The 10,669-nt window shown below is 44.3% G+C and overlaps 2 long non-coding RNA genes across 2 annotated transcripts; both read right to left on the bottom strand.

Annotated features, from left to right (window-relative positions):
• LOC110436265 lies at positions 784-1,190 on the bottom strand. Its single transcript, XR_002454076.1, has 2 exons — positions 1,125-1,190; positions 784-929 (listed from the first exon to the last, which is right to left on the bottom strand). It is a non-coding gene; the product is annotated as an uncharacterized LOC110436265 (long non-coding RNA).
• Positions 2,558-9,035, bottom strand: LOC110436153. Its single transcript, XR_002453863.1, has 2 exons — positions 8,814-9,035; positions 2,558-3,603 (listed from the first exon to the last, which is right to left on the bottom strand). It is a non-coding gene; the product is annotated as an uncharacterized LOC110436153 (long non-coding RNA).

The raw sequence follows: 10,669 nt of genomic DNA, 5'->3' as shown, positions 1-10,669 counted from the left end.
CTTTAGAAGAAGTAGCAGGAGAACGGGGTTTGGGGGATGAAGCAGAGTTGAACAGAATCAAAGCGTGGAGAAGAGAGAAAGGGGAGGAAGCAGAGAGATCGATCTCACCTTCCCGGGCTGTCCTCGTAGGAGAGAGAGAGAGAGAGAGAGAGAGACTGGGCGAGAGAAAGAATCAGAGAATGCGGTCGTCCCATGCAAGGGAGGGGGGCACTTGTACTTTATACCCGGCGGCGCCACCCACTCCACGCCTCGGGTCGGTTGCTTCGCTCGGGTGCCCACGCGCCGATGGATCGGCTCCACCCGGCTCGGCTTCGTTCGGCTCGGCCTCGCGCACGCGTCACGCGCCCAGACAAGTTCACGCCGCGAGCCCGGTGAACCGCCTTTGTCTTGACCTGCCCAATCAGGAAAGCGGTTAAATGGTTAATCCAGATTCCACCGTCATTAATAGCAAGCCGTGTGTGCAGTAAAGAAAATGCGGTTCGGCAATTAATTCTGTTTGTTAATTAATAATAGGAATAGGATAAAGTGGATTAAGGCGATATGAATACCAAATTTCGAACGAAACACGCACGATGCCGGATCACACTGATGTCACGCTTCTTTCTTGAAGGGCACTTCTCTATCTTGTTTGTTACAGAGGCCTGGCCCGTCGCTCACTTTTTGACCGCGACAGCTGTATGCCTTAACATTCCCTTCTCCACCCCTTCCACTTCTATCTGCTTTTAATTTAAATTTATTTTTTCGATAAAATCAATAGAACCAAGGGGCAAATATCTCGAGACAGACCAGCAAGGTTTCAAGTTTAAAAACGCACGTTTCAGATCCAAATACATTTAAAGTATCAAACTATGTGGACAAACTTTAATTGCTCTAACAATTGGCACCGTGAGAATAGCAGTTGTAACCGAGTGACGCCGCGGTGTCTTGACCTGCCCAATCAAACTGTACTCAGAGTGTGACTTAATGATTGGCAGAGATAATAGCAGTTGTAAGAGCATGAGGAAAAGTCCGAGACGCTCCAGGATCATTGGGGGATCAAATAGAACAGCTAGCATGATAAACGTGAGAAATACGAATTCGAAAAATAATCTCAAAGTGATCGAGGATTGCTGTAAGAGTAGCACCTGGTGTGGTCCAACGATTCAGCACGTGGTGCGCCGATGCGAGCAAGAACGAGACGCAGCGGGGGCATCGGGCACACGGGCGCCAAAGCTGATGGCTTGGCATTGGCACTCGTCGCGACGAGCCGCTAGTGCGCGCACGAGGGGCTCCCGACCACCGCTCGCGGCGGCGCCAGCATGACGGCCGCACACGAGTCGACGCGGGGCAATGTTGCACCTTCACGGGCCGTCGCAGCGCCGGCGGCCAGGTAGCGGCAGCTTCTGCGGGGTCAAGGCTCGCGAGACGGAGGACCCGCCGCGCGGCGCGTGGCTGACCAACCCGCGCGGCGCGCGACATGGCGGCGGGCCACAGACAGCAGCTGCGGCGTGGACACCGGAGCCCAGCCAGCCCGCGTCGCGGCGCAGCAGAGCCCTCGTGGTGCGCCGGCCGGCACACCGCGAAAAGCAGCCCCCGGACGGCGGCACCGCGGCGTCACTCGGTCGCGGAACGACGGAAGTGTCCACGCCGCGTCGCGGCGCAGCAGAGCCCTAGCCTCAGCACTCAAGGCGCTGCGCCGTTGCCTCATCGCGAAGGGAGAACGAGAGGGGAACAGGAGGAGGCGGCGCGGGGGCGGAGAAGAAGAGAGCAGAGGCGACGAGGTGGGGGTGGTGGCCTGAGTGCAGAGAAAGAGGGCGGAGGCGGCGGGTTGGGCGTGGGTGCTCCCCCTGCAGTGGCCTCGGCCTGCGTGAGGGTGAGGCCTCTTGTGCTTTCAGTTTCAGACGGTGGGGCTCCCCGAGCGTATCACCCTCGGTGTCTGCAATGCCCCACATGTCGGCTGCACAGCACTGCGCAAACTAGCAGTGGCCTTGAAACGGGGACAACAGCGGCTGCACTAGGCAGTTAGTTGAGGAAGTGAAAACATTTTTTTATATCGTAGCATTTTTGTTTTTCGTTTTTATTTAATAATTTGTTCAACTATAAACTAATTATACTCAAAAGATTTGTCTTGCAAGTTACAAGCAAACTGTGTAATTAGTTATTTTTTTACCTATATTTAATGCTTTATGCACGTAAAATTCAATGTGACGCGAAAATTTAGAAAAAAAATTGGCTTTTGGAGAGAACTAAACAAGGCCTTACAGACCCGAAAGGAGCGTTCCTGCGCCGAGAGAGCGAACGTCTGGACTGAAGGACCTTCCTTCAGGTTATCGTAGCTGCTTGTTCAGTCTGGAAAAATAATAAAATTTTGCACATATTATGGGTCATATTGTAGCATGACCTTGAAGAAACATCAGGAACACAGATCTGCCATAGAGGAAACTTTCAGCCAACCTAGGTATTCACTAGCAGCTCAATCCCCAAGCCAGAGTGGCAGATTGTACTCCAGGCAGAAGGAAGCACCAGACCCAAGCCATAGTTGCAATGATTTCCCTCCATCAAGTTTCTTCACACTACGTAACTTTGTAAACCCGTTTCTGCATTGTTTTTCCCCTTGTCTTAATAGAACTCTTTACTAGTAATTGTACAATTTGATGTTTTCCAAATATTCCCATAAAATAGTGTACAATGAATTCACTTACAAGATTTGAAGAACAACAGTTACAAGGTTCACTCTAAAGATTCAGATGTTTCACTAGGGAGAACCTGGCTACGCCCTGAAGCTTCTTGCTCTATTACAATCCTTTTCCAATAAGTAGAGCACTCCATTTACAACTCGAATAGCAGCTTCTGGACCCATCTTCATGTGTTCAGCCTGCACATCGCTATTTGCACCTCGGATAACAAACCTCAGGCCGCAACATGTGATTGGGCCGATGAACACAGGCTGCACCCAGCTCGTGAGCCCCAGGTTCGGGAACTGGTAGATGTGAGCTCCATCTATCAATGCTAAAAGCTCTTATTCAATCCCAGGTAGTCCAATGCTGAGCGGTAGGGCAATAGTCATTATCCATCAAACTTAGTGCCTCCTGGATGACTGCAACCCCATCTGCTAGACCACGGGCCACCTTGCTTGCCTTGACAAATGATGTGGCAGTGAAGATGACATTGCTGAAGTAACCATCCAGAAGTGGGAGATGCAGCCGTTGTCACCTATCAGTGCCACAATATATCCTAATGAAACCTTGCACAGAAACACATCACCAGGCATCCTCGGCTAGCATGTCATATGTGCTGGTGTGCTTAAATGTGGTGCACCTTCAAATGTGAGAAGCTGTGAGCGCAGGCAACCAAGGTCTGAATGAATTAGCTTGAAAATGTCGGCGACGATAGCAGATGGCATTGGCTTGGAAGTGAAGGCCTGGGCCATGGTGAACATGGCTGGGACAGGCGGGTAGTCAACATGTGGAAAGATGGAGAGGAGGTGAGTGTGATCCATGAAGGGTATCCTAGAAATTTGGAGTTCCATGGTAGAGCTCTGACAATGAGTTGATGAAGTGTAAACCAGACATGCCAATGCCATCCACAAAATGGTGTTACATGCCAGGGAGATGCCTCAACCACCTGGAGCAAAAATTGAGGAGAATTAGCTTCATTAAATGTTTCATACTTTCCATCTGCAGCTTCCAAATAATTGATGATCATGATAGCCATCATTGCAACCATGTGAAACAGGAAATGATTGAAACAGAATATTGCCTTAACTAATAGAAAGCATGTTTAACCTAAAAATCTAAAATTAGCGATGGAACAAAAAACTGATAATGATTTCTAAAAAAACATCCACAAGATGTAAATATATTTGAACTCTTAAGTATTAAGATGTAAGGTTAAGCAATATTTTCGAATTAATCCTAGCAATATGCACATTGCCATTTTTTTGTGAAGTCCTAAGATACTTTTACCATGCAAAGAACTTTGACATACTTCATGAAGAAGTAAACGAGGCAAACAGAGTCCAATAACTTTGACATACTTCATGAAGAAGTAAACGAGGCAAACAGAGTCCATGCATGAATTGCGTACATTATTCTTGAGTCTCTAACTTACACTTGCAAATGAGTAAATCCAAAATAAGTTCAGGCTAAGGATACACCTCCGTTAGGTTAGGTATTATATTATCTGCTATGCTAAGAAAGTAGCTTACATTTCTTATTGCTTATCTAACTCAGGATGTGATAAACAAATAATGCTCACCAATTAAACATACAGTTGCACCTATGCCAAACCTCTTCCATCTCTACAACTAAAACATCTAAAACTATTCCGTCCACCGGGCAACCTGGTGTCGCTCGCTCCAGGCCCCATCCGACACTCCGCATGCGTGCTCGCTATCAGTCTCCCAGACTCCTACCATCTCCTCTGGTCCGCTTGTGCGCTCGCTCTCAGTCTCCCAGACTCCTACCAGCGCCTCTTCTTCTCCATAAAAATAGGAAAGGAAGGAAAGTCTCTAATCTGCGCCCGCAATCTCATCCACCAGCTACGCGCCCCAGGCTCCATCCTGCCCACCTCGCTCCTCATGGCCTTGGCAGCCGCCAGGGTCCGTGGCCCCTGGCCTCACCCCCGCCCACCTCGCTCCTCACGCTCACGGTGGCCGCGCGCAGTCGGTGGAGGCCGCGGAGCTCCAACGCTCTGCACAGGGAAGTCGCAGAGCAGGAGTGCCCCGCTGTTCGATAAAAAGGACTGGCCCTGCTGTTTGATGCAGAGCTGTAGACAAGCTGACTGACCTAGCGCTTGCGCCCCCTCCCTCCAAGCAACAGCGCTCGGCCCCTCCCGGCTGCCGCCGGCACTCAAGGCACTGCAAGGCGATGTGAAGGAGATGGATATGTTTGGCCTGATGAGGACATGTGTGGACGATGCAGAGGATGATGAGTGCAATGGCGGTGACCTAAAGGAGAGTAGAGGAAGACAGAGAGGAAAACAGGGAGGCCTAAAACTCGTAACAAAAATTGATGCTAATTATTGGATAAGGCAGTGCGCGTATAGTGTTGGATTGTTAAGCTATTGATTGGAGATAACATGGACCAGTCAACTTGGGGAATGCAGGCAAAATCCATCTATGTTTTCACTTCTTTTGCAATAAAGTGATTTGCTCATTCTGCTTTGTTAAATGATCTGTAACTTATGAATAGCCTGTTTAGTTGTCTGTTGGTTTATTGGGGTGATCTACCTGAAAAACTTGTGTTTTGTTGTGGACTGTTTGATATAAAATATTACCATTATTTTTGTTTGAGATTGGTCCAGGTAAATATACCAATTAAGGTTGCTGCTTCATCAACAGGAATGCCCCATCTCCCCTCCTCAAGTCTTGGCTATGATTAGGGAAACGGCTGCTGATGCACTTAATGTTGGTGACAGTCCCTACCACAAGAGTTCAGTGTCTCCAAGCAGACCACTTCTCAGCAATCATTTCTAAGTGCTGGCTGGAGATGGAAACTGCAACGAACATGACCAGACAGACTGAAGCTTCGGCCCCTGCCCTTGTGGGTTTCACGTCTCTTCTGTCACAACAATAGAGTCAAGCTACAAGATGGATGCTGCCCAGGTCGCAGGAAGCAATACAACATAGTTTTTGCAGCAGTTGTGGCCATGGCGTAAAAGCAACCATTGGTACTGGACGAGAGATGAAAAATATTGGAGGATCATATCTCCATTGTAATCTAAACTGCTTAAATATTGATGGTAGATTTTTTATCATTGGCTTCAAAGGAGGCGCTTAGCTAAAGTGAATTGCAAGTTGGGCTTACAAGATGTTTGACCATTTTGTTTTGGTTGCCTATGTCTGAACTCGAATGGATACCATAATGCATGCAAAGTGTTTTTCCATATATGATAACTGGAAAATATGAATGATGGTTTAGATTTTAACACCCGTCGCAACGCACGGGTATGATCCTAGTTTATAGAAAAATCACATGGAGTATGCAATAGGGATGGTTCTAAACTTATATCTAGCAATAGGGCATCACAAACATGGTACCAAAGATGGTGTAACACGGTCAATAGGGCTTCATGCCAAACATTGTGAGTTAATGGTCATGATAAATTTCAGGTGTATGAGACTCAACACTAGACAGTCTGTGTGTAATTTGTATGGCCAAAAACTTCACATTTTCATATGTCTCCTATCTGTAGCTGACTCCCTTGCACATTGCTAAGATATGCACCAAAAGTTTGGTATTTAATAGTTTATCTATACACTGGTTCTATCTCATCAACCTACTTGCACAAATTTGTGCATAATTTTCTCAGTGTTTAGTTCATGCATTGCAGCATGAGGAGCTGTTCATGATAACAAAATCATGCAGCGAAGCCCAAACCTATTTCCCAGAATAATTCAAGGATTTTAACTGCACAGATGTAATGCAGTCCAGTTAGAACCAGTGACCTTTTTTATCAAATTGGAAGTAGCCAAAAGTCAAAAACTAAAACTATTGATGAACAAATTTCATTAATAGATCATCAATAGCTCAATAACAAATTTAATATTTGGGCTAACAAGCTTTCTCAGTTGTCACTGGCCGTTAAAATTGCTGGCCTAAATATAACTACTAACTAATTTAACCACAATGGTTCTAAAGAGTGAATGGAATAGTTTTGACTGGACATAAATTTAAGAATGTATGATTATTATTATTATTATAAGATTAGAGTCAACACAGAGAGGGCTTGGAAGAAAAAGGATGCAAAATAAATAAAAGATCATTGTAGAAAAAAAAAACTGTACACAAATTATCACATGGTGATATGACTAGAAATCTGGCTGTTTTATTGATGAGCTAGAGGAGAATTACAATAGCTAAACCTAGCAATGGCAGCAGCGATAGAGCTATTTGCCCTCCCTGGGAAGCTCTAAACAAGATGAATCTATTTCTGCTTTACTCCCCTAATCAGCCGGCCCTTAGTTATATCCCCTAATGGCTGGCTGAGCACTAACAAATTGCTAACTCCAACTCCTATTTTGACTCTCCAGATCCTAACTTACAGGAATAGATAACTATGGCCTAAAATTAGCCACTAGAGGCTGGCACCTTCTTCTTCTTCCTGTTGTACTGCTTCCCAATGAAAGCATCCACAACACATGGCATGCTCCAGGCTATCATTTTCATACCAACAAACATGAAGTGTGCATACCAAGCAAGAGTTTTCAGCATGTGGCTGATAGCTTACTAGTGAATATAGAAATTGAAAGACAGCGCAAAATTAGGACCTTAATAACTGGACATTGTTTTGTTTAAATATAACTTCAGAAGGTGTCGTGAGAAAAAAATCCAAGAACAAGGTAAAATTGTTAGCATGTGCAACAGTTATAAGGATACTCAGTTGTCCAGATAACGGTTAAGCTCTTAAATAAATCCAATGCTCCTATTTATATAAAAGGAAGTCAACAACTTTTCCATCATACTTTCTACTGTATATTGGTGTTTACCTTTTTAAGAACAAGGCTCTGGATGTAAAAGTGGCTATTCAATCTACCTAATATTCTATAAATGAAATACCGGGTGATGAAGGGACACCAGAATGTGAGTGCAAACTAGTTTCATTTAGTAATTGAAATTGGAACCTAAAGTCAACAATGCAGCTATCAAAACAAAATAACAGTAGAACAGCTCATGGTTCCACAGGGTAAAAGGTCCAATTTTATTCTAACATAGGCAGAACAAATCTGTGAGCTGCATGTCAACATCAAAATCAGTAAAGTCCATGCATATCCAGATCTTCGAAAAGATGCAGATATAGTCAACCTCAATTGGAAGACAACTATGCCTGTAGCTTATGTAATCGAACTGTTATTTTTATTTCTTTGGTCTAAAAGGATACAACAGTTAAAGGCTTAAAATGTTATATATTAGTCATCTGGAGGGGATAGCACATGCCTTTTTGATTATTAGCATGAATTTAATTTCAATAACTAACAGGGTAAGCCACAAGCGCAAACAGTAAAGCAGCTAAGGTGGCATGTTTTTTAGATTATTATATTCCTTCTCGCTTGCAAATACTTTGACATTTTGGACAAGGTTTGAGACTTTTTAAATTTTAATGTATTTAGGTTAGAAACATGAAATTCATATGTGTACATTTGTCTTAAAAAATACTTTCACAAAAGCATAAATTTGTTAGGATGTTCATTTATATTCTAGTAGAAATAATGGTCAATGTTTTAGAGACCGTTGTCCAAAATGTGGAGGGAGTAATAAATGTTAAAAGCTCAACAGGTTTGCAGCCCCAACATTTAAGAACTGCATACCCACACTATAAGGCAACATAGGCACATAATGGATTTTAAATGTATGAAATACAACCACTAGATGACAAATCAGTTTATTAACAATAGCCTTCAATCCGAACAAAGTGAAGCAAGAGATTATTTGGATGGATTAATGAATATGGACGCTGCTCAATCTTGACCAAAGGTTCATGGAAAGTGTACCAATCCAATAAAAGATAGAAAACAGTAAAAAGTAATTCTTAAAAGAAACAGAAATTGGTTGAGCATAACTATAGGCATGGCACAGATTATAAAAGCCAACCAACCAAGAACAGGAGGTACTCCACGTCTCCACCACGAAGCTAAGACCTAAGAGCTATATCATTCTCAACTTCTCAAGACAATCACATTCACAATGAAATAAGGGACCTGCCATTCAACTAACAACCAGGAGTGGACCCAGTAGACAATGTGTTAGTAGGCATCAATAGCCAAAATAGCTTTAAGTCAGAGTTTGGGAGGTCGTTTTCGCACAGGAGGCAGGGAAGAGAGAGGGTGGGAATACCTGGTGGCTGCTTGTCGCCGGCGAAGGCTTCAGCACCTGGCGACTGGCGTAGGGCGGGCGGTGGTAGCCCACCCAGTCGTCTGCTCGCTAGAGAGAGGGAGAGGAAGAGGGAGAAGAGAGATGGAGGTGAACAGATGCGGCGCCAGCTGTAGCCCAGCAGCCAGCAGACCAGCAACGCGGGGACGCAGGGTTGTGGCGGAGCGCACCCGCGCCCGCACAGGCTTCTGCTCTCCTGGGCCTTTTCTTTTTCACCATTTCTTTTACAACTTATTTTTTTCTCTATTATATTTATTTTTATTCTTGATTCTGTATTTATCCTCTGCATGGGACACTGCCAGTGGCTAATGACTAGTGGATCATTAGTTTCAAATGAGTAAAATATAAAACCAATATTTATTAGTGCATTTCAAATAAGCAAATGGAACATTTTTTTATATATTCTTTTAAGGACGAATATCATTTTCCTATTGAAGTTTGAGACCCTTTTTATTTGAACATTGAACGCTTTTCATGAACCTGGAATGTTTTTCTTGTAAAGCTATAACATTTTTCTCTTGAACTACAAAGAGTTTCTCTTCAACATGCATGTGACCATTCCCAAGTGAATTTGGACTGTTTGTATCCCAACATTGAACAAAGATCCCCCGAACCAGGAATAATACTCTACAGTCTCTACTCAACAAAAAAAAATGGTACAGGCTCATTAAAAACATTCCAGGTGCTTCAACAAGGACTAATGAGAAGTACAAACACTTTGATATCTCATTAAAAAATTGAGTCTTCTAATCCTCTCTTTGCGTTCTACGATCTTTGTGTGTTGTAATCACAATTTATCATTTATCAACGAGGACTCAAGCTCACGGAGTCTGGCTTTGCAGCCTCGCGGCCCAGGCCCACCGCTACACCAGCCAACGTCATCGCTCTCTCCGCTAGCGTTCTCGGTGACGGACGGTGACTCGGTCTGTATCACCTCCTGCTAGCGCTACCCCCGTCCCGTCCCCTCAAGCAACAGATAGTTTTTTGATATGTATCTCACCATGGTTCAGTGAAGAAATCTATCTGATTACATTCAAAATTACTTTGGATTCTGAATTCGTCGAAGTCATTGTCATTGAGGGCTAGATTAATGGCCCAAAACATTCCTGTTTACAGGTTCTCTCTCTTCACATACTATCAACAGGAAGGAACCACTATTTTTTTTAATTAATTGAAGATCCGTTATAAAATATCTATTGTTGTTGCTCTTTTTTTTTGCGAATGATCAACAATCTATTGTTAGTCCTTGAAATAAGGGTGTTGTGTTCTGTGTTTTGTCTCCTTTCTCATGGTGTAACGATCCCCAACATACTTTTATCAAAGGCACAACAACCCGGTACTATGATCAGGCTTGCTGCTTGCAGCAGACCCAAAGGGTACACTGGTTGATAAGAGCAGCAGCAATGGGGGCTAACAGCCCTGGTGGTTTCACACCAAAAGCACAATACACGTAGACCAAGAGTCCAAGACAAGTTTGAGGCATATAGCCCCTTTCGCAAGCAGCAACAGCAGCATACACTACAGCTTTTGATCCAAACAAATGATGATCTTCTCTTTGTTTTTTGCTAGAGCCACATCTTTTTCTGACCATAGGCGCTTCTGCAAGCATCACTGATTCTCTGCAGGGCCACCATTTCACCTCCTCTCTCCAACGCGCCACCATGGATTACTAACCCAACCTCCACGTCTGCTCCTGCAATCCATCGCATGATGAGTGGAATTCCTGATGAGTAGCCTTGCAGTTGGCTCCATCTGCCTCAGCCTCAAAGCCTCAGCGTGTGTGTTCAGTTGTATCTCCGCCTGCAAAAATTGAGGATTTA

This window comes from Sorghum bicolor, chromosome 6 (assembly GCF_000003195.3).
Source record: "Sorghum bicolor cultivar BTx623 chromosome 6, Sorghum_bicolor_NCBIv3, whole genome shotgun sequence".
Lineage (NCBI taxonomy): Eukaryota > Viridiplantae > Streptophyta > Magnoliopsida > Poales > Poaceae > Sorghum > Sorghum bicolor.
This window is presented reverse-complemented; position numbering and strand designations above follow the sequence as displayed.